A 26223-nucleotide genomic window follows, 5' to 3' on the forward strand; every position below is an offset into this window, starting at 1 on the left:
AAATGAATTTAAGTCCTAGTGTTGTTAGATGGCTTATTTGCTCTGATTATACCTCTCTGCTAAAGTCGCCAATAGTTTTCTGTGTGTGGAAAATATTGATCCTGTGTATTCCTCAGGGGAGTCTTTTCAGTGTCATATTAATTACTAAACTGCCATAATTCCAAGGACAGGGGCAGCTATTCAATTTTTGCACTTCACAAAATTCATTCATTCAAAATCAATGGGACATTTTTGTCTGATAATGGTACAAACAGCTGCTTCACAGTTATCCTTTTTCTCCCCAAGGCGTTATCAGATGACTTTTACACTTTGGAAGAATATTCTTCCACTTATCTTAAACAGTACAGAAATGTTCCTCACGTGTCTTTAACTTGTACATTGCCACATGCTAAATTGATAATCATGTTTACATTCAAAAATTTTCCAGAATATAAAGGTCATAGTCAGATCCTGTAGTTATATAATTCATACAAAATAAAAGACCTCCACATAAAACCGTTTGACTACGGGTTTTATTTAAAAGGGAGAAAACTCACATAAATATGGGATGTAAAGAATCAATAAAATGTCTCCTTATTGTGATCACAAAGACATAGAAAATGGGCATAATGGCATGGAAAGGGCTCATCAAAACTGACGTCTACAAAGACTTCAACTGGGGTGCCCACTGATAGCTGAACAATGGCCTGGGCAGGAAGGGGGTGAAAGTGCCCTGTATTGAGGTGGTTAAGAACAATACACAAACTGTATACGAAAAAAACCTTTTGTGTATTTGCCACTGGTATATGGACCATATATTAGTTGAAGAGAAATCTTTTAACAACCAATGGCCATATAAAATATATAAAATGTATCCATATATGTGTCGCAAACAGCCATATCAATCGCACCAAAAAGAACATGTGTACATATTTCAAATAAATGAAAAAATATATATAAATATGAATATAAATAATAATGGCAACAAAATAATACATTACAGTAATGTATATAAAGCCTATTGGGATTTACTGCAACTTCAAATGAGCATGATCATTATTACATAGAAAGGAAATTTACAAAAAGGAAAAGAAAAAAAGAACAAAAAAGAGAAGAAAGAAGAAGAATGAAAGGGAAAAAGGGGTGGGGGAGGCAGGGATACCCATATACATGATGACCCTGATATAGTAAAACAAATGCAGGGAATTATTAGGAAGAGGAAACACCACAAGTGGGAATGTATCACATCAATCTTCATAGTAATGTGTGACATCCATTCATAGTTTAACCCCTCTGTATTCTGCTCTGCAGTTTAACCACTTCAGCCCCGGAAGATTTGGCTGCTCAATGACCAGAGCACTTTTTACAATTTGGCACTGTACTGCTTTAACTGGTAATTGCGCGGTCATGCAATGCTGTATCAGAACTAAATGTGCATCCTTTTTTTCCCACAAATAGAGCTTTCTTTTGATGGCATTTGATTGCCTCTGCGATTTTTATTTTTTGCGATATAAACGGAAAAAGACCGAAAATTTTGAAAAAAAATTACATTTTCTACTTTTTGTTATAAAAAAAATCCAATAAACTCAATTTTAGTCATACATTTAGGCCAAAATGTATTCAGCCACATGTCTGGTAAAAAAATGTAAATAAGCGTATATTTATTGGTTTGTGCAAAAGTTATAGCGTCTACAAACTAGGGTACATTTTCTGGAATTTACGCTTACGCGGCTTTTAGTTTATGACTGCCTATCTCATTTCTTGAGGTGCTAAAATGGCAGTGCAGTACAACCCCCCCTCCCCCCAAATGACCCCATTTTGGAAAGTAGACACCCCAAGGACATTGCTGAGAGGCATGTTGAGCCCATTGAATATTTTATTTTTTGTCACAAGTGATTGAAAAATGACAAAACTGGGGGGCAGGAGGCGGAGCCTAGCGGAGCAGACATGCATTGTTAGAGCTCCACACCGCTGAGGAGAGAAGAGAAGGACAAAGCGGAGCCTGCAGGCTCAAAAGGTATCCATTTGAACCTTTTTGCCCCTGGGAACAAACTGTGAAAGTTTGGGCAGGAAATATGGTACTGGGAGGAAACCGTGGCAGAAATAAAAATCACCTCACAAAGAGCTCACAGGCACTCACTGCAGCTGAAGCAGCTCCAGTCACCTCACAAGATACAGCATCAGGGCGCTCTCACAGACAGAAAATGTCACAGCAAGACTCTCCATTTGAGTCAGATACAGAACAAATCCTCTCACAAACTTCTCCACAAGCCTCCTCAGCATCCCCAGTAATAATATTACAATTTGAAAAGATGCTTCATAAGGCTTTAAAACAAACCTCAGACCAAATAACAAAAAGCCTAACCAAAGAAATAAGAGAACTGGGAAACCGCACCGCAGCCCTAGAAATAAAAATGGATGAAATTGAAATTACAACCCAAGAAAATATAACAGAATTGGAACAATTAAAAAAAGAGAATTTAATACTTCAAACTAAGCTCGAAGATTACGAAAATAGAGCCAGACGTTCAAACTTGCGCATAAGGGGAATACCTGAAACTGTGACAGACCTGCAATCTACTATTACTGCTCTATTACAAGAACTAAAGCCAGATATCCCTATTGAACGTTTAGAACTGGACAGAGTACACAGAGCCCTCACAGCCAAAAAGAAAGATGGACCCCCACGTGATATAATCACAAAATTTCATTATTACAGAACGAAAGAACAAATACTAATTGCTGCAAGAGAAAAAAAGGAACTTAATTTTCAAGGACACAATTATCAAATTTTTGCTGACTTATCCCAACTTACTATTACTAAAAGACGATCCATGAAACCCCAACTAATGGAACTGCAACGCCACAACATTATGTATCAATGGGGTTTCCCCTTTTCAGTCAGATTTAACTACCAAGGTACAATTTACAGAAGCAGATCAGCAGATGAACTACAACAAACCCTTTTAAAATTAAATCTGACAGAACCCACACGCAGAAGAATGGCATCATCTTCACCTTCAGGCAGCACCCAGAAAATTTCAGAACAAAATGGGAATCATCATTCTCACAAAAGAGGCCGTTATGCCACATCATCCATGGACCAAGAAGATTCAATGGACTGACATCCTAATTCCTGATATCTCTTCATTTATTATACTAAGAGATGGTTCTCTATAAAAAAAACTATATTTATAACTGAATGTAACTGCATTCTGATAGTCACACACTGTGTGGGATCATGTTACATTCCAGTTATATTTCTTATTACTTCTGATTCATATAGCCTTAGAATATATAAGTGAAATAAGGAAATTCTTGTTCAGTTATATATTATCAGGTAATAACAATAGATTTATTACTTTTTAGGACAAATATGTTCAATAATCCAGAAGTAATGGAAGCTTTTTCTTTCTTTTCTTAAAACAAATATATTATTACCTAACTAGTTCCTAGAATTATGTTTTTGTTTATTCTAATCTGAAGCAATATAACCTCAATTTTATGAGTTAACATATCTAAACAGTTGCATATGAATAAAATATGTAATTGTTTACTCTAAAAGGGTTAAAATCCCAAAATAATTCAAACTATCTTCATCAATACCAAAGTTATTAACAGTACCTTTCTAACTGAATTATTTAGCCTAGGGCAAGACTAACCATATACAACCACCCTGGAATAAATAATTTCAACAAAAACTATATTCTGCACTCCAATTAATGAAACATCATTTTGATGTCTTTTGACATAGCACTTCTCTCCTGTAAGCGGAAGATCCGTGTACCCCCATTAGCCCTCCTCATTCTCCCAACCATATTATGTGGGAGTGTGACGAAGGCACTTATTCCCCTGAGAGAGATATTTATTCTCTTTCACGGGTAAATTGTGATTACTTGCAAAAAATAATTTATACAATGTATCATCTAATCTCATGTTTTTTGTTTACTCTTTACTCCAGAATTCACTGGTTTCTTTTCTATCTATTCATCTCTTCAGTCCACACAGGTTGATCTGCGCAGTCAGCTCTGCATAACAAAAAGTAAGTCAAAACTATTTGATCTATTGCCATGGCACCACTGAATATACTTTCCCTGAATGTTCAGGGAATAAATGTCCCTCAAAAAAGGACCAAAGCCTTCCGTACTTTCCATAACAAGAAGGCTCACATAGTATGCCTCCAAGAAACACACTTCACCAAAGATTCTACTCCAAAATATATTTCTCCTTTTTATCAACAAATTTACACGGCTTCTGCCTGTACCAAGCAAAGGGGAACTCTAATTGCATTTCACCGATCCACACCATTCACCTTATCATCAGAAATTAAAGACCCAGAAGGTAGATACCTGATACTCATGGGTTATATAATGGATACAGCAATCACGGTGATTTCCTACTATGCTCCTAACAAACAACCTACACCATTCCTCTCACATATATTACAAGTGATTAATACACACAAAATAGGAACAGTGATAATGTGCGGGGATTCGAACCAGGTCCTCCTCCCATTTCTAGATAAATCACCTTTTACACCATCCAAAATAACCTCTAGATTACCTTTTTCTCAACTTCTTTCCAAATACAATGGTAGATTCGTGGAGAGAAAGTAACCCAATGAAAAAGAAATTCACTTATTTCTCACACCCTCATCAAACCTTCACCAGAATAGATCATATTTTTCTAACAATAGGAATGATACCAGAAATTATTGCATCAGATATAATTCCGATTCCGTGGTCTGACCATAATGCAGTATACACTACTATAGCCTCAGCCATACCAAAAGCGCATGACCCAATGTGGTACTTACCGGACATAATGCTCAAACACCCACTACATCAGATGGCCATTGAACAAGCTTGAAAGGAATACATATCAATTAATAATACAACAGACATCTCCCCAATAACACTGTGGGAAGCTCATAAGCCTGTCTTGCGTGGTACAATACAAAGACAAATGGCACTATTTAAACGGGAACGCAAAAATCTAGCAAAAAAACTAGAACTCAAGTTTAATGCAGCCTACATATCATTTCAAGATAATCCATCTCAGAGTACAAAATCTCATCTGGAAAAATCTAGATTGGAATACGATCTATTTCTCACTGAGTCAGTTGATAAATCCCTCAAACGGTCCAAACACAATTTCTACATGAATACAAACAAACCAGGTACATATTTGGCTCGGGCATTAAATTCAACTAACAAATCTTTCAAACCAATACGTTTGAAATTATCAAAAAATGTTTACACTTGTAATCCAGTTAAAATAGTCCATAAATTTCACTCACATCTCGCAACTTTATATAAGACAAACAATGAATTTAATCCTACAGAGGCTGAATCCTTCTTCTCAAAAATAACCTTACCTGAGTTATCTCAGAATCAAAAAAGCAGTTTGGATGAGCCTATAACTATAGATGAAGTTGCAAACGCCATAAAAGACCTAAAACTTAACAAAAGACCAGGCCCAGACGGCTACTCGGCTTTATACTATAAAACATTCTCAGAAATACTCTCTCCCATTCTCACTGAAACGTTTAACAAACTTCTAGATGGACATTCTTTTCGGCAAGAAACACTAATGGCAATTGTTTGTATGATCCCAAAACCCCTTTCTGATGATACTTCCTGTGTGAATTATCGGCCTATCTCTCTGTTAAACCTCGATATTAAATTATTAGCAAAAATAATAGCAAAACGCCTTAATAGCATTATAGGAAAATTAATACATAGAGATCAAGTAGGCTTCATGCCAAATAGACAGGCAGGCGATAATATACGCAGGGCAGTGTTATTGGCACATATTGCTAAAAAACGGAAAATCCCTTTATGTTTTCTATCTCTCGATATTAAGAGGGCATTTGACACAGTATCCTGGCAATATATCAATATTCATTACAAAAATGGGGTTTTGGACCCCACTTTTTAACATGGATCAAAGCATTATATAATAAACCCAAAGCCTATATAAAATATGCTGGATACAAATCTGAAGCCTTTAATATCGAAAGAGGTACCCGACAGGGTTGCCCATTATCTCCCTTATTATTTGCCCTTATACACGAACCCATGGCCCAATACATCAGAACAAACCAAACTATAACTGGCATTGAAGTAGGAGGTATTACACACAAATTATGTATATTTGCAGACGATATATTACTTTTTCTATCATCACCACAGGTCTCTGGTCCTAACTTAATACCAGCTCTTGATGGATTTGCAGCCCTATCCGGCCTTATGATTAATCCTAAGAAATGCCTAATGCTTAATATTTCACTCACAAACATGGAATTGATCCCGGCTAGGGCTGCACTCCCATTCACATGGGCAGAAAAATCAATCCCATATCTTGGAATTCATTTAACAGCATCTCATTCTGACTTATTCTCAACCAATTATCCTCCTGTATTAAGACAGATCACAAATCTAATAAAACAATGGTCGCAACTTCCTTTATCCTGGATAGGGAAGATTAATGCAATCAAAATGACTATTCTACCCAAATTGCTTTATCTATTCAGAGTCCTCCCTATTCCAATTCCTTCCTATTTTTTGAGAATAGTACAAAAAAGAGCAACTTTGTTTATATGGGGCTCTTCTAAACCACGTATACCTATACACACACTACATCTTCCCAAAAATAAAGGAGGCCTGGGATACCCTAATTTTACTAACTACTACAGAGCAGCACATTTGGCCAGTCTGTCCAAATACCATGCAAAACAGGAAATCCCATTATGGGTATTTATAGAGGCTTCAGAAAATGACCCACTATTAATATCAAATTTATTATGGCTTGATCCTAAAGACCGCTTTAAAATTCATAATCCCATAACTAAACACTTCTTATCTCTCTGGGATAAACTAAAAACCAAATATCAGTTACAATCTCCACACAATCCTCTCCTTTCTTTTATCAGAAATCCGGCCTTTTATCCGGCATGGATCTACCCAAATTCTTTTAAAGCTTGGACAACATCAGGCATTCAGACACTAAATGACTTCATAGCATCTAAATCATTCCTTTCATTCCCATCGCTTAGAGAAAAATATGATCTACCAAACTCTGAGATATTTAGATATCTCCAAATCAAAAATTTCTATACACCATTCCTAAAGGGGGATACACCATTATCCCAATTATCCATTTTTGAATCAATCTGTACAAAAGATCCATTTGCTAAAGGTACAATTTCATCACTTTATAATCAATTATATGGAGTAGCAAATCTTAATAGACCCTCTTACGTTCAGAGGTGGGAGGAGGACCTGGGACGAACTTTAGAAGACACGGACTGGTCTAACATATGGCTCACATCTAAGTCATCTTCACCCAACATCTTAGCACTGGAGACAAATTATGAAGTCCTAACTCGCTGGTACCTTGTACCCGCTAGAGTGGCAAAATATTCACCTAATACCTCAGCTCTTTGTTTTCGAGGATGCCCAGAAATAGGCACATATTTACACATATGGTGGACGTGCCCAGTAATCCAAACCTTCTGGAAGGAAGTCTTCGTGATTGCATCTAAAATATTTAAAAAAATAATACAACCAGATCCATATTTAACTTTACTTAATCTAAAACCAGAATGGTTAACACTCTCTCAATTCAAACTTATGATCCAACTAATAACGGCTGCAAAACAAACAGTGGCCAAGGCATGGAAATCTCCTACATTGGTACTAGCAGAAACAATTCACAGAATGAATAATACAATGTCCCATGCTAAGATGGTAGCCATCGATCAAAATCAAATTCCAAAATTTGAAAAACTTTGGCATCCTTGGATAAAACAACAGTTCCTGTCAAACTTCAATGACTCTGTCCTGTTGCCATGGTAACAGATTAAATGACTTACAGAGACACCCATTCTAAGGCTTCAAAGAGAACTAAAAAGAATAATAAACTGACAAGCGGGACAACCTTGTGGACCATACCTCTACCTTTCAACCCTTTTTCTTCTTTTTCTTTCCTTTTCTCCACCTTACGATTAAAGCTCATTATCAGAATTTATTTGACCTATATACACTCTACTTGTAAACAATATGTATAGTAGGTATAAATCATTTAAATACCTACAAAAGTAACTAAGGAAATGATATATATCTTTAATTTAGGTTTACGTAAACCCAATGTTTAATATTTGAAATTTCATTATATTTACCTATAGAAACCCTACTGTAAAACAATGAGCTTACTTTATAGATCCTTGTAAACTTACTTTATGTATCTTTATAACATTGTATACTCAATAAACTTCTTTTGACAAGGAAAAATGACAAAACTGAGGGAGATGGGCGGAGCCTAGCGGAGCAGACATGCATTGTTAGAGCTTCGCACCGCTGAGGAGAGAAGAGAAGGACAAAGCGGAGCCTGCAGGCTCAAAAGGTATCCATTTGAACCTTTTTGCCCCAGGGAACAAACTGTGAAAGTTTGGGCAGGAAATATGGTACTGGGAGGAAACCGTGGCAGAAATAAAAATCACCTCACAAAGAGCTCACAGGCACTCACTGCAACTAAAGCAGCTCCAGTCACCTCACAAGATACAGCATCAGGGCACTCTCACAGACAGAAAATGTCACAGCAAGACTCTCCATTTGAGTCAGATACAGAACAAATCCTCTCACAAACTTCTCCACAAGCCTCCTCAGCATCCCCAGTAATATTATTACAATTTGAAAAGATGCTTCATAAGGCTTTAAAACAAACCTCAGACCAAATAACAAAAAGCCTAACCAAAGAAATAAGAGAGCTGGGAAACCGCACCGCAGCCTTAGAAATAAAAATGGATGAAATTGAAATTACAACCCAAGTAAATATAACAGAATTGGAACAATTAAAAGAAGAGAATTTAATACTTCAAACTAAGCTCGAAGATTACGAAAATAGAGCCAGACGTTCAAACTTGCGCATAAGGGGAATACCTGAAACTGTGACAGACCTGCAATCTACTATTACTGCTCTATTACAAGAACTAAAGCCAGATATCCCTATTGAACGTTTAGAACTGGACAGAGTACACAGAGCCCTCACAGCCAAAAAGAAAGATGGACCCCCACGTGATATAATCACAAAATTTCATTATTACAGAACGAAAGAACAAATACTAATTGCTGCAAGAGAAAAAAAGGAACTTAATTTTCAAGGACACAATTATCAAATTTTTGCTGACCTATCCCAACTTACTATTACTAAAAGACGATCCATGAAACCCCAACTAATGGAACTGCAACGCCACAACATTATGTATCAATGGGGCTTCCCCTTTTCAGTCAGATTTAACTACCAAGGTACAATTTACAGAAGCAGATCAGCAGATGAACTACAACAAACCCTTTTAAAATTAAATCTGACAGAACCCACAAGCAGCAACACTCCCACACGCAGAAGAATGGCATCATCTTCACCTTCAGGCAGCACTCAGAAAATTTCAGAACAAAATGGGAATCATCATTCTCACAAAAGAGGCCGTTATGCCACATCATCCATGGACCAAGAAGATTCAATGGACTGACATCCTAATTCCTGATATCTCTTCATTTATTATACTAAGAGATGGTTCTCTATAAAAAACCTGTATTTATAACTGAATGTAACTGCATTCTGATAGTCACACACTGTGTGGGATCATGTTACATTCCAGTTATATTTCTTATTACTTCTGATTCATATAGCCTTAGAATATATAAGTGAAATAAGGAAATTCTTGTTCAGTTATATATTATCAGGTAATAACAATAGATTTATTACTTTTTAGGACAAATATGTTCAATAATCCAGAAGTAATGGAAGCTTTTTCTTTCTTTTCTTAAAACAAATATATTATTACCTAACTAGTTCCTAGAATTATGTTTTTGTTTATTCTAATCTGAAGCAATACAACCTCAATTTTATGAGTTAACATATCTAAACAGTTACATATGAATAAAATGTGTAATTGTTTACTCTAAAAGGGTTAAAATCCCAAAATAATTCAAACTATCTTCATCAATACCAAAGTTATTAACAGTACCTTTCTAACTGAATTATTTAGCCTAGGGCAAGACTAACCATATACAACCACCCTGGAATAAATAATTTCAACAAAAACTATATTCTGCACTCCAATTAATGAAACATCATTTTGATGTCTTTTGACATAGCACTTCTCTCCTGTAAGCGGAAGATCCGTGTACCCTCATTAGCCCTCCTCATTCTCCCATGTGGGAGTGTGACGAAGGCACTTATTCCCCTGAGAGAGATATTTATTCTCTTTCACGGGTAAATTGTGATTACTTGCAAAAAATAATTTATACAATGTATCATCTAATCTTATATGTTTTTTGTTTACTCTTTACTCCAGAATTCACTGGGTTCTTTTCTATCTATTCATCTCTTCAGTCCACACAGGTTGATCTGCGCAGTCAGCTCTGCATAACAAAAAGTAAGTCAAAACTATTTGATCTGTTGCCATGGCACCACTGAATATACTTTCCCTGAATGTTCAGGGAATAAATGTCCCTCAAAAAAGGACCAAAGCCTTCCGTACTTTCCATAACAAGAAGGCTCACATAGTATGCCTCCAAGAAACACACTTCACCAAAGATTCTACTCCAAAATATATTTCTCCTTTTTATCAACAAATTTACACGGCTTCTGCCTGTACCAAGCAAAGGGGAACTCTAATTGCATTTCACCGATCCACACCATTCACCTTATCATCAGAAATTAAAGACCCAGAAGGTAGATACCTGATACTCATGGGTTATATAATGGATACAGCAATCACGGTGATTTCCTACTACGCTCCTAACAAACAACCTACACCATTCCTCTCACATATATTACAAGTGATTAATACACACAAAATAGGAACAGTGATAATGTGTGGAGATTCGAACCAGGTCCTCCTCCCATTTCTAGATAAATCACCTTTTACACCATCCAAAATAACCTCTAGATTACCTTTTTCTCAACTTCTTTCCAAATACAATCTGGTAGATTCGTGGAGAGAAAGTAACCCAATGAAAAAGAAATTCACTTATTTCTCGCACCCTCATCAAACCTTCACCAGAATAGATCATATTTTTCTAACAATAGGAATGATACCAGAAATTATTGCATCAGATATAATTCCGATTCCATGGTCTGACCATAATGCAGTATACACTACTATAGCCTCAGCCATACCAAAAGCGCATGACCCAACGTGGTACTTACCGGACATAATGCTCAAACACCCACTACATCAGATGGCCATTGAACAAGCTTTAAAGGAATACATATCAATTAATAATACAACAGACAACTCCCCAATAACACTGTGGGAAGCTCATAAGCCTGTCTTGCGTGGTACAATACAAAGACAAATGGCACTATTTAAACGGGAACGCAAAAATCTAGCAAAAAAACTAGAACTCAATTTTAATGCAGCCTACATATCATTTCAGGATAATCCATCTCAGAGTACAAAATCTCATCTGGAAAAATCTAGATTGGAATACGATCTATTTCTCACTGAGTCAGTTGATAAATCCCTCAAACGCTCCAAACACAATTTCTACATGAATACAAACAAACCAGGTACATATTTGGCTCGGGCATTAAATTCAACTAACAAATCTTTCAAACCAATACGTTTGAAATTATCAAAAAATGTTTACACTTGTAATCCAGTTAAAATAGTCCATAAATTTCACTCACATCTCGCAACTTTATACAAGACAAACAATGAATTTAATCCTACAGAGGCTGAATCCTTCTTCTCAAAAATAACCTTACCTGAGTTATCTCAGAATCAAAAAAGCAGTTTGGATGAGCCTATAACTATAGATGAAGTTGCTAACGCCATAAAAGACCTAAAACTTAACAAAAGTTAACTATAAAACATTCTCAGAAATACTCTCTCCCATTCTCACTGAAACTTTTAACAAACTTCTAGATGGACATTCTTTTCGGCAAGAAACACTAATGGCAATTATTTGTATGATCCCAAAACCCCTTTCTGATGATACTTCCTGTGTGAATTATCGGTCTATCTCTCTGTTAAACCTCGATATTAAATTATTAGCAAAAATAATAGCAAAACGCCTCAATAGCATTATAGGAAAATTAATACATAGAGATCAAGTAGGCTTCATGCCAAATAGACAGGCAGGCGATAATATACGCAGGGCAGTGTTATTGGCACATATTGCTAAAAAACGGAAAATCCCTTTATGTTTTCTATCTCTCGATATTAAGAGGGCATTTGACACAGTATCCTGGCAATATATGCAATATTCATTACAAAAATGGGGTTTTGGACCCCACTTTTTAACATGGATCAAAGCATTATATAATAAACCCAAAGCCTATATAAAATATGCTGGATACAAATCTGAAGCCTTTAATATCGAAAGAGGTACCCGACAGGGTTGCCCATTATCTCCCTTATTATTTGCCCTTATACTCGAACCCATGGCCCAATACATCAGAACAAACCAAACTATAACTGGCATTGAAGTAGGAGGTATTACTCACAAATTATGTATATTTGCAGACGATATATTACTTTTTCTATCATCACCACAGGTCTCTGGTCCTAACTTAATACCAGCTCTTGATGGATTTGCAGCCCTATCCGGCCTTATGATTAATCCTAAGAAATGCCTAGTGCTTAATATTTCACTCACAAACATGGAATTGATCCCGGCTAGGGCTGCACTCCCATTCACTTGGGCAGAAAAATCAATCCCATATCTTGGAATTCATTTAACAGCATCTCATTCTGACTTATTCTCAACCAATTATCCTCCTGTATTAAGACAGATCACAAATCTAATTAAACAATGGTCGCAACTTCCTTTATCCTGGATAGGGAAGATTAATGCAATCAAAATGACTATTCTACCCAAATTGCTTTATCTATTCAGAGTCCTCCCTATTCCAATTCCTTCCTATTTTTTGACAATAGTACAAAAAAGAGCAACTTCGTTTATATGGGGCTCTTCTAAATCACGTATACCTATACACACACTACATCTTCCCAAAAATAAAGGAGGCCTGGGATACCCTAATTTTACTAACTACTACAGAGCAGCACATTTGGCCAGTCTGTCCAAATACCATGCAAAACAGGAAATCCCATTATGGGTATTTATAGAGGCTTCAGAAAATGACCCTCTATTAATATCAAATTTATTATGGCTTGATCCTAAAGACCGCTTTAAAATTCATAATCCCATAACTAAACACTTCTTATCTCTCTGGGATAAACTAAAAACCAAATATCAGTTACAATCTCCACACAATCCTCTCCTTTCTTTTATCAGAAATCCGGCCTTTTATCCGGCATGGATCTACCCAAATTCTTTTAAAGCTTGGACAACATCAGGCATTCAGACACTAAATGACTTCATAGCATCTAAATCATTCCTTTCATTCCCATCGCTTAGAGAAAAATATGATCTACCAAACTCTGAGATATTTAGATATCTCCAAATCAAAAATTTCTATACACCATTCCTAAAGGGGGATACACCATTATCCCAATTATCCATTTTTGAATCAATCTGTACAAAAGATCTATTTGCTAAAGGTACAATTTCATCACTTTATAATCAATTATATGGAGTAGCAAATCTTAATAGACCCTCTTACGTTCAGAGGTGGGAGGAGGACCTGGGACGAACTTTAGAAGACACGGACTGGTCTAACATATGGCTCACATCTAAGTCATCTTCATCCAACATCTTAGCACTGGAGACAAATTATAAAGTCCTAACTCGCTGGTACCTTGTACCTGCTAGAGTGGCAAAATATTCACCTAATACCTCAGCTCTTTGTTTTCGAGGATGCCCAGAAATAGGCACATATTTACACATATGGTGGACGTGCCCAGTAATCCAAACCTTCTGGAAGGAAGTCTTCGTGATTGCATCTAAAATATTTAAAAAAATAATACAACCAGATCCATATTTAACTTTACTTAATCTAAAACCGGAATGGTTAACACTCTCTCAATTCAAACTTATGATCCAACTAATAACGGCTGCAAAACAAACAGTGGCCAAGGCATGGAAATCTCCTACATTGGTACTAGCAGAAACAATTCACAGAATGAATAATACAATGTCCCATGCTAAGATGGTAGCCATCGATCAAAATCAAATTCCAAAATTTGAAAAACTTTGGCATCCTTGGATAAAACAACAGTTCCTGTCAAACTTCAATGACTCTGTCCTGTTGCCATGGTAACAGATTAAATGACTTACAGAGACACCCATTCTAAGGCTTCAAAGAGAACTAAAAAGAATAATAAACTGACGAGCGGGACAACCTTGTGGACCATACCTCTACCTTTCAACCATTTTTCTTCTTTCTCTTTCCTTTTCTCCACCTTAAGATTAAAGCTCATTATCAGAATTTATTTGACCTATATACACTCTACTTGTAAACAATATGTATAGTAGGTATAAATCATTTAAATACCTACAAAAGTAACTAAGGAAATGATATATATCTTTAATTTAGATTTACGTGAACCCAATGTTTAATATTTGAAATTTCATGATATTTACCTATATAAACCCTACTGTAAAACAATGAGCTTACTTTATAGATCCTTGTAAACTTACTTTATGTATCTTTATAACATTGTATACTCAATAAACTTCTTTTGACAAGGAAAAATGACAAAACTAAATGATATATTGCTCACACATGCCATGGTTATATGTGGAATTACACCCCAAAATACATTCTGCTGCTTCTCCTGAGTATGGGGATACCACATGTGTAAGACTTTTTGGAAGCCTAGGCGCGTACAGGACCCTGAAAACAAAGTACCGCCTTCAGGATTTCTAAGGGCGTAAAGTTTTGACTTCACTCCTCACTACCTATCAGTTTCGAAAGACATAAAATGCCCAGATGGCACAACCCCCCCCCCAAAATGATCCCATTTTGGAAATAAGGAAGACACTTCAAGCTATTTGCTGAGAGGCATGCTATATTTTGCCACAAGTTTTGGGAAAATTACAATTTCTTTTCTTTTTTTTTTTAAACAAAGTTGTCACTAAATGATATATTGTTCAAACATGGCATGGTTATGTATGGAATTACACCCCAAAATACATTCTGCTGCTTCTCCTGAGTATGGGGATACCACATGTGTAAGACTTTTTGGAAGCCTAGGCGCGTACAGGACCCTGAAAACAAAGTACCGCCTTCAGGATTTCTAAGGGCGTAAAGTTTTGACTTCACTCCTCACTACCTATCAGTTTCGAAAGACATAAAATGCCCAGATGGCACAACCCCCCCCCAAAATGATCCCATTTTGGAAATAAGAAAGACACTTCAAGCTATTTGCTGAGAGGCATGCTATATTTTGCCACAAGTTTTGGGAAAATTACAATTTCTTTTCTTTTTTTTTTTAAACAAAGTTGTCACTAAATGATATATTGTTCAAACATGGCATGGTTATGTATGGAATTACACCCCAAAATACATTCTGCTGCTTCTCCTGAGTACGGGGATACCACATGTGTGGGGCTTTTTGGCAGTCTAACCGCGTACAGGACCCGTACAGGATTTCACTCCTCACTGCCTATCACAGTTTCAGAGGCCATGAAATACCCAGATAGCACAACCCCCCCCCCCCCAAATGACCCCATTTTGGAAAGTAGACACCCCAAGCTATCTGCTGAGAGGCATGTTGAGTATTTTGCAGATCTTGCTTTTTGTCGCAAAGTTTTTAAAATTTAAAAAAACTCAAATTTTTTCTTTTCTTTCTTCATTTTCAAAAACAAATGAGAGCTACAAAATACTCACCATGCCTCTCAGCAAATAGCTTGAAGTGTTTACTTTCTAAAATGGGGTCATTTGCGGGGGGGGGGGGTGTGCTATCTTGACATTTCATGGCCTCCGAAACTGTGATAGGTAATGAGGAAGTGAAATCACCATTTTACGCATTTACAAAGCCTGAAGGCGGTGATTGGTTTTCGGGGTCCTGTACACGGCTAGTCTTCCAAAAAGTCTCACATGTGGTATCCCCGTACTCAGGAGAAGCAGCAGAATGTATAGACACTATACTACTAAGGGAGGTGTATGGTGCGTGGGTAGGTGTTAGCGTTACTAGCACTAATCTGACGCTGCCTGGGGCGACGCAGACCCTGACTGACGCTAAAACCTAACTGATGTCACCCGCCGGGAGATCAGGGAGTTAAACCTTTACTGGGTAATATATGGCTGGTGCCCTGACGCTATAAAAAAAATAACTAGCTAACCAGCATCACCTGTAACACTAATATGGTGATCAATGGTGATGGGGTGATCAAGGGGTTAAACCTTTATTAGTGGGGTTTAGGGGGGCTCCTAGACCTATTTGGGGCTACTACTAAGTACCCTAATGCTGATTAATGTCACAAATGACACCAGTACAGTGATCAAAGAAAAATATGAAAACATCACTGGGTGACAGTGACAGGGAGTGAAGGGGTTAACTGGCGGGGCGATCGGGGGGGGATCGGGGGGTGAAATGTGTGCCTATGTGTACTGTGTCAGTGTAGTGCTGGTGCAACTCACATTTAGATGTCCTCTCTCTGGAACGGAACAGAGTTACACGAGGGGAGATCACATCACTTCCCCTGCCTGTGTTTACACTTACACAGGCAGGGGAGGATTTCATTTGTCAGAACCGATCAGCAGATCCAGGCCAGAAATCATTGGCCTGGGCCTGGAGATTGATTGGTTTTGAAACAAATCCAAACATCGCGGCCGCCAAAAAGTAACATCGCTTCGCCCACCTGTGCCATTCTGCCACAGTAAAACTGCGGCGGCTGGTCGGGAAGCCGTTAAAGATCCAAAATACTTCCCTCTTACAGAGGAGGCGAAACACATCCCCTCCCCTCAGTGGGACCCTAGCCTTCTCAAATACTTGTACAAACACCAAAGACAGGTCACCCCATGCATAGAGTTAAAGTGGAACGCCACATTACACTCTCTTATGTCTCACAAATGCTCACAGAACCTATTCCTTAGTCTGCGATTGGTCCTCCCTACATATTGGACAGAGCATGGTCTACAGGTGATGACATAAACCACATTGTTTGTGCTGCAATTGTAAAACCTATCAATAGTATATGTTCTGTCATCAACTGTGGAATGCACTGTATAACCGCACAACACCTGAGGACAGCACTGACAGTCACATTTAAAACTGCCCTTAACCCCAGAAGACCCAACTATAGAAGAAAACTGCAAAAAATGTTTTCACCTTTTCGGATATTGTTTTAGGAGGCCTCTGATGCAGAAATCAATGGGTTTTAATTTTTTAAATTTTAGAACGTTTTTAGGCGAACATTGTAATTTTGCAACTTTGGGCCTGTTTGGTAACAGAATTTCAGTAATTTTACTCATACTGTCAGAACAAGAGACCAACAAAGGGTTTAATTGAAGGGCTTTCTGCTTTATAAGTCCTTCAACAGTACACTAAGTATCTATACAGTAATTATCACAAATAAATATTGATACAAGTCATATTTTTTATTAATAATCATTTATTATAAAACTATGTTCAAACTGTTTTTACAAAGCCTGCTACACTGGATGAAAACTTACATTTATTATGTTTAGCTATGTTTATAGCCATGCTCAGTTATGATAGTCCCAAAGGCAGTTCTTGTCATCTGAGAAGCAGAGGCGGACATTGCACTTGCTGCAAAGGTTGTTGGTATATCCTTTGCCACATTGTCTGCAGCGTCCTCTACTTGTTTTTATAGGGAAATGTCCATACATATCCTTGCAAATGTCTTTTGGTGGATGTAGAGTTGACCCTTTGGCTGTAGTGTCATTTGAAGCAGTCCCTTTTTCTGTGAATGGTCTCTTCCTGTCATTTAAGGGGCTCCCTGTCTGTGGAATTAGGCTCCCATTAATTACTCTTTGGTTTTATGACAGTTGTGCCAACTAGGATGAGAGAGGATGCTCACTGGGCTTGAACTGTTTAGTATCTTTTTCTTGGGAGCATTCAGTGCTTTGCAGTCCCGTTTATGCAGCAACCATGCGCAGGGCCGGATTTGCCACAAGGCCACCGAGGCCTCCTGCGGTGACTTCACGGCCGCCCCCCTTTTTGCCCGTAGAAAAGATGGCCACGAGCCGACCGCGCAACTGCGCTTGCACCGTTCCGAAGCCGTCCGGGCTCGGAAAACTTCGTACGCGCTCACCTCAGTTTCCTCTGCCCTTTTTCTTTAGGCTTTTCTCACTATCAAGGCTACAGTTGGGAGGGCGTACCTGCCTGGCCGTTGCAGTGTAATGAATTTCCTGGTCAAGCAACTTAACAATCAGTGGGACACAGGTGAAATAGTTGTCTGCATAGATCTTGTAGTTGTGACCTTGCGGAAGTGTGGGGGCCAGCTTCATCACATCTCCTGACAATCCAAGTTCAGATCTAGCATGTATTCTGTTCACACTGCCATCAAAGACACAAAGTATGCCAGAGATGCATGTTCTTTCCCACACCTTGAACCCCCATGAATGTGGCTTGCCACGCATGTATTGCTTGATGCTGCTAAATTTCCCCCTAAAAGGAATCATCATTTCATCCATGGAGTTGTGTTCTTCTGGTACCACCTGCAGGCAATTCTCCCTGAAGGCATCAAGCCATGGTCTTAGTTTACAAAGTTTGTTTTTGTTTTCCATCTCAGACACGGTCAAATTGTTTACAAAATGTAATTTTAAATGTTAAGACTTCACACATTCCAATCAATTAACACAATCCACAGAATGAACATCATACTGGCTGGCTAGCCTATTGTGCTCTATGCTAATTATGCAATTAGCACCTATAGCCCCTCCATATACCAGAACATTATCACCTGTCCCTCATGTAGCAAGCAGATATTTAGACAATGGCCAGAAAAAAACAACAGGACAAGTTAAGTATATGTAGCACTGACCCCCGAAGGAGCTGCTGTATTTTATTTGGGCCTGCACTCTGCTTTATTTCCCCTTTGAATTCTCTCAGTCCCCCTGACACAACTGTGGTGTAATAGTGTGCAGTCAAAACAAACCTCAAAGGCAGTTCACAGTACACAATGTAATATACCTTTTTACCTTTACCTTTGGTCTCCAACTTGCTTGATGATGCAAAGGAAAACAACACTCAAACAGTTGTACTTAAATAAGAACTTTTTTTACTGTAATTGCTTTAAAGTAAGACACTACAATGATTGTACTGTCAGACCAACGTAGTCTGACAGTCAACTGACTTCACTTACAAAGATATTATACAGATGTAAAGTGTTTGAAATAACTTGTTGGTAATGTGCTAAAGAACATAGGATAAATGACAGAGTGAACTGATCTCACTATGAGCACTATCCTATCCTATGTGCGCTTTGTTATTATACACTAAATCAGAGACTAATTTGGTAAAGTATAGTACAATATTTAGGGAGCTCCCATTATTTGGTATCACAGAAAACTTAATATGGCAATAAACACAAAGCCTTGTGTTTTGTTAGACAGTCCTTCTTTTCTTCTTTCTTCTGCTAGCAATGAACAAAGTGAATTTGTAATCCAATGGTTAGTTACTCCCGATAAAAGCAAGCTGGATATTTAATCAAAGTTATGATAGAACAGTATTGCAGCTATCTCTGATGCCAATAACACAGTACTAAATCCTCAATAGAATACAGGCCCGCAGCCTAATTGTAGCTCAGTCTAATCCTCTTGATTTTGCTTGTGGGACTATGGGTCCCAGCAACTCTGTATTGTGCAGATGAATGTGTAAAAGTGCATCAAGGAAGCTTTTGGGCAACAGCCCTCTCACCCAACCAGGACAGTGTTGTCAGAAGATTCCACTCTGATGTACAGGGTTCTGTCTTCGGCCAGACGGCACTACTGTGCTGCTCCACTCCGCACAATGAGACGTTCCAGCACTCCCAGATGGCTCCGACAGGCTCCTCTGGCTCCTTCCCAGTCTTGCCCCGTCGTCAGCCCAGCTCACTGAGGTGTCACTGTATTGCTGCTTGGATCGCTGTTCCGTGGATGTAAGCCGCGCTGCGCTGGAGACCTCACACAGATCCTCCCAGGCTGGCCACGTGTGTCCAAGAGACCCAAGATGGCCACACCGAGCCCTTTTATAATCTTCCTACAATGCAGTTATGTTCTTCTGATGTTCATGGTAGTTAATGGGCATCATGGGTAAGTCAAGTTAATGTTCAATGTAAACAAACAAACACTTCCAGGTTAGCTTCTTAAATGATGAAAAATAAAGAATCAGTCCTTTCATATTTTTGCCACTAGATGGCATCAGATGCGAAGATTTAACATACATTACGTTATATACCAAATATGTGACCGCTACACAGTCCCCCTGCTTGAACTCTTTGGTCCCCAAAGTGATGTAAGATTTTGTTTCTGTAACACATTTTTGATTCTATACGGTTACACAAAACCAACAGGGGAGCTTCCCACCAATTTTCATATGATGGGGAGCTGTCCTGTACATTCACAGTCGACACTTTAATGTCATGTACAGGTGTGTCAAGGGGTGAGATGGGGTTTTGGTTTTCTGAGTCAAAAGCAAGAGTACCAGGCCTTTCAGAGTTTCTTCTGGCAGTAAAGTTAGTTCCTTCAGAACACTCGCCCATTGTCTCATACGTTAGTCTCTTTGTGGGACGAATAACTCTTTTGGTCCTCTTTGCTTTTGGCGTTTCAGGCAAGTTGGTTTGTTCCTCAACTCCATCCCTTTCTTGTGTCTCAGCATCGGAATTAGCGCTTAGATTTCCCAAATCTGTTTCTGGTAGAAAAACTTGAGACTCCTCTGGATCTTTCCTTGATCCACTTTTGGGTATAAATTCAGGAGCCTCCGGTCTAAGAATTCCACCATCCTCTCCCCCCTGCTTGGAATGAAAGGTCCACTTCAGATTCCGATACCTCAGATGGCCACAGCCAGCTTACCTACATCTCCTCTTCTTCTTCAATAGCAGAAGGTTCAGGCCTAAGTCTGGTCACTGGTCTGTGTACAACAGTGGATGTGGTTGGCAGCTCCTCTTGTGCGGTAATCATGACTGCTTCCGTGAGAGGCAGGAGGTGATTACGGTGCCAAGTCTTTATTGGTCCAGTGCTTCCTTCTGGCTGAATTTCATATACTGGAAGTCCTAAAAGTTTCTTGCACACTATATAGGGTTGTGATTTCCAGCGATCAGCCAGTTTGTGCTTGCCTGGGATTCCCAAATTCCTCAACAGAACTCGGTAACCGGGTTGTAAATCTTGAACCCGTACTTTGAGATCAAAGTTCTTTTTGTTTCTGTATCCTTGGCGATCTGATGTGACTTGGGCTTTATCATAAGCAGTTTTCAGACTCTTCCTCAATCTACCACATATCCTCTGTGAGAAGTCGCTGAGGTATGATATAGACTGGTTCCAAAAGCCAAATCCACCAGTAGTCTGGCTTCTCTTCCAAACATTAGCCGGTAGGGGGAATATCCTGTTGCATCACACTTTGTACTATTATATGCATGTACTAATGCAGTAATGTGCTGGCTCCAATATGGTTTTTGCTCAGATGTCAGAGTTCCCATCATATTTAAAAGAGTCCGGTTAAATCTCTCCGGCTGAGTGTCACCTTGTGGATGGTATGGGGTGGTTCTAGATTTCCGAATACTTAAGAGATCTAACAGCTTTTGAATCAGAGCACTTTCGAAGTCTCTCCCTTGATCAGAATGAATTTGTTGTGGTAGACCATAATGGACAAAGAACTTTTCCACCAGAACCTTTGCCACTGTGGAGGCCTGTTGCTCTTTAGTAGGGAATGCTTGAGCATAACGAGTAAAGTGATCGGTAACTATTAGAATGTTCCCCTTTCCTCTTAAGTCGGATTCCATACACAGGAAATCTATACAGACCAGCTCCATCGGTCCTTGGCTCTCAAAATGGCCCATTGGGGCAGCTCGCTGAGGCAAGGTCCTCATCTGTATACATCGGAGACATGAGTGACAATAGCCCTCTACTTTGGTCCTCATATAGGGCCAGTAGAACCTGTCATTCACCAGCTGGAAAGTCCTTTCTGCTCCCAAATGGCCGTGATGGTCATGCAGGGCAATCAGTATCTTCTCTCGGTGCTTCTCCGTTAAGAACAGTTGCCACTTTTCTTTACCATCATCAGAGGGGCCCCTTCAGTAGACCACCCCTTGTTTGAGCTGTAACCGATCCCACTCTTTGTGTAAGACACAAGCTTCCTTCTCAGTGCTTTTGAGAAATAAGTCAGGGTGTTTGCTCTCCAAAGCCTTCAGCGCCAGGCTACAAAGTGGGTCTTGTAGTTGGTCCAACCGAAGATCCCTCCTGGACAGCTTTGGTAAACCTTCCTCTGCAATTTGGGTGACATCACAGTAACACTTAGGCACTCCGGCAGCAGACACTCCAACTTCTTCTGCTCTAGCCCCACCTTTATTTTGCTGTTGTGCTCCATCACAAAGGGCCCTCACTCCTTCTGGGGTGAGCTGGATCCATTCTTCTTCTTGACCCTGGGAACAGTGAGGTCGTCTTGATAATGCATCTGCATCTCTATTTCCAATTCCTGGTCTATATTTCAAGCTGAATGTGAAAGCTGAAAGTGCAGCCAACCACCTATGGCCCGTGGCATCCAACTTTGCTGTGGTAAGCAAGTAAGTAAGTGGGTTATTGTCTATCTTAACCACGAACTCTGCACCATACAGGTAATCCTTGAGTTTATCTACCACAGCCCATTTTAAAGCCAGGAATTCCAGTTTGTGAGTGGGATGGTTCCGCTCAGCGGGGACTAGACTTCTGCTCACATAGGCGATGGGCCTTTGTTGTCCATCATGTTCCTGATAAAGCACTCCGCCCAGCCCGTCTCGGCTGGCATCCACATGCAATTCATAGGATTTAGTAGGGTCTGCATAGGCCAGAACCGGAGCAGTGGTAAGGCTCCATTTTAGCTGTCTGAAAGCCTCTTCACACTGTGGAGTCCATTCTTCTTGGATGGACCTTTCTTTATCCTGGGGCCTTCCTTCGACTTCCCCAACCTTCTGAGTCTGAGCCAGTTCCTTCTTGATTCTTCAACAGCTCGGTGAGTGGGTGGACTATCTTAGCAAACCCTTCCACAAACCGCCTGTAATAAGAACAGAACCCTAGAAAGGATCTAAGTTCAGTCAAATTAGTCGGTCTAGGCCAAGAGGTAGCGGCCTCCAATTTCTGCGGGTCTGTTGCCACTCCTTCAACGGATACGATGTGGCCCAAGTAATTCACTGAGGGTTGGTAAAAGTGACACTTCTCCAGGCAGAGCTTCAGGCCTTCATCATGTAATTTCTTCAAGACCTTCTCCAGATGCTCTTCATGCTCCTCCAGTGTTCTGCCAAACACTATGACATTGTCTAAATAGACCAACACCTCAATGAGGTTCATGTCACCCACTGTCTTCTCCATTAATCGCTGGAAGGTTGCTGGGGCTCCAGACAGACCTTGAGGCACTCGATTAAATTCAAAGAATCCTACAGGGGTAATAAAAGTGGTCTTCTCTCTATCTTCAGGGCACATGGGGATCTGATAGTACCCACTCTTAAGATCTAGCACACTGAACCACTTTGCTCCTGTTAGACTCTATAGGGCATCCTCTATCCGAGGTGTGGTGTACTGATCTGGGATGGTCCTCCGATTTAGTGTCCGATAGTCGATGCATAGTCGCAAAGAGCCATTCTTTTTCCTTACAACTACTATCGGAGAGGCATATGGACTCTGGGACTCTCGGATAATCCCCGTCCTTTTTAGTTCAGCCAGCTGCTCCCATAGATCTTCCAGATCTCCCAACGGGATCCGCCTTACCCTCTCACAGAAGAGTTTATCTTCTTCTAACCTGATTTTGTGTTTTTTTTTTGTGTTTTTTGTGCACTCTTTGCAAGCCCCACATCGAACTCACTTCTTGAGAAAGCAGTCCTCCATCTCAGAAGCTGGTTCTTCGCTCTCTCCCTCCAGTCAGGAGTAAGAGGTGTATTCTTTGGGTAGAAGTCTTCCAGGGGAATCTCTCCATCCTGTTCTCCCATGATGCCACACGGTGAGACTGGACTGACCTGCCCCAACAGTACTCTGGCAGGTACCATTACAGGCAAGGCTGTTGTGTTGCGAATACTGACCGAGATATGTCCTTTACTTCTCTTCAGCGCTTTAGTTGACAACACTTCAGGGATAACTTCCAGGCCCTTATCTTCTTTCTGTCTGTCTGTCTGTCTCAAGAATGACGGAGGGACCAGGCTGTCTCCAACTCAACTTGATAGAGGTCTTTCGGCAGACTACCTCACCCGGTTGTACCAGCTTTTCACTCTTGTCTAGGCGCCAGACTTTTACCACTCCTTCTGGGGGGGCCTTCTGTTCCTGCACAAGATCCTGGTACACCTGTGTTAGCATGGGATGCACTCCCTTGATTGGAGTGTTCTTCTCCTGTACAAGTGGAGTTAGAAGTCTTCTTACCAAGTCAGTGTTGGTCCCAATAATAAGGGAACTTCTGTCAGCCCCTGGAGGTCGAGGACACACCACTGCCAAGGTGTCTAAAGTTTCAGCCTTTCCTGACACAAGTGGATCAAAGGTAAGCTTGATGGGTATGTATCCATCATAGAGGAAGTTCTGTGTCCCTAAACCCCATAGCACCAGCTCTTCCAGCTTCTTCAAGGGGAGATGTTTGAGATATTTCTCATAAAAGTCTTTGTATAGCAGAGTTACTTGAGCTCCAGTGTCCAGCAGAGCTTTCGTGTATATGCCTTCTATCTGAATTGGGACAATCGGGGAAGGTCCCACTAGCTTGGGAGAAAATCCATTTGCTTTAGCACGTTTACCCCGTTGAGTGGCTTGTACCTTCATGCCTTGCTTACTTGAAGTTTCTTTTCTCTGTTTCGACTTGACTGTGGCCGATTTTCTCTGATGAGTACAATTGGGTTTGGAGTTGACTGTGGTGATCGGGCGCCCAGTTGACTCCTTCACTGGGGCCCTCTGAAGTTTTCCGCCGGCCGTTGATGCTTTGTTTCTGCTTTTGGGCTTGGGCATACTCGCCTGCGATGTCCAATACCTCCACAATTGAAACAGGACTTATACTTTTCAGCAACTGTGAGGCTTAACCTTTCTTTAGGTGTTTGGATCCCTTCATCAGCTGAAATGGTGTGCTTGGCGGTCAACAGAGCCACCATTTCCATCAACTGTGCTACCTGTGTCTGAAGAAGTTTGATCTGAGGGTCACCATTAGTTGCACTAGCCGTTCTGTGTTGCGAATACTGACTGAGAACGGCTGAACGGCTAGTGCAACTCCAACGACTGATTTTTGGATCTTTCCTTTCTTTTTCTCTAGGATCACTTCCTCCTCCAGCACAATTCGGATCAGGTCTGGGAATTTCAGTATGCCACCATCTTTGCAAGTTCTCAACTGAAGCACTATGGGATCCAATGGCTGGGCACCCCTCAGGACTTGCTTGGCTCAGACTTCGTCCACTTCCCGAGGATCTAATCCCTTTTTCAACAAGATCTGGTGTATGATCCCATCCAAACGTCTCATGTATTCTGACAGTTTCTCTCCCTCACTTTGATAAGTGTGTCCCAGCTGGTAGATCAGGTCAGAAACCTTCTCTGTTCTCCCAAATATATCCTGTAGAATATCTAAGTAGTCCTGAGCCACACAGTCTTGCTTACTTAGCTTCAAGCTCCTGATAGCCTCTGAAGCAGACCCTTTTAAGCTCTCTGCAATTCTTTGTTTCTTGTGTGCCTCTGGAACATCCCATTCATCTAAGGCTTGGGTGGTTTGCTCTAACCACTCCTCGAAGTTGCCTTCATCTGGGGGTATGGGCTGTCTTCCAAAGAAAATGCTAAGTTTCTGGTATGCATTTCCAGGGTATGTGAGGTTTCCCTTCTGGCATTTTTCCACAAAATTTCCTAAAGCTGTAAAGAGCTCTGGTTCAATTGTGGTCAGGCGTGACAGGGAGGGGACTTTTACCTTGACTGATTTCGCTTGCGTGGAGCTAGTAGGGCTCTCACCTGGCCTCTCCGGATGTGTCAGACAGAATTTGGTTCTGTCAGATAGTTTTACACTGTTACCTTGGAAATTTTCATGGACACCCCTTCTCCATTCCAGTAGGGCATACGTGCGAGAAGTCCCATGGTCTGGCCTCACAGCTATCACCCAGGCCTTCCTCTCTGGGGATAGTACCTGCACCACTTCTTTCACCTGTTTCTCCTCCCATCCTTCTGCGGGGAGTTCAATCGCCACAC

This window comes from Aquarana catesbeiana, linkage group LG13 (assembly GCF_042186555.1).
Source record: "Aquarana catesbeiana isolate 2022-GZ linkage group LG13, ASM4218655v1, whole genome shotgun sequence".
Classification (NCBI taxonomy): domain Eukaryota; kingdom Metazoa; phylum Chordata; class Amphibia; order Anura; family Ranidae; genus Aquarana; species Aquarana catesbeiana.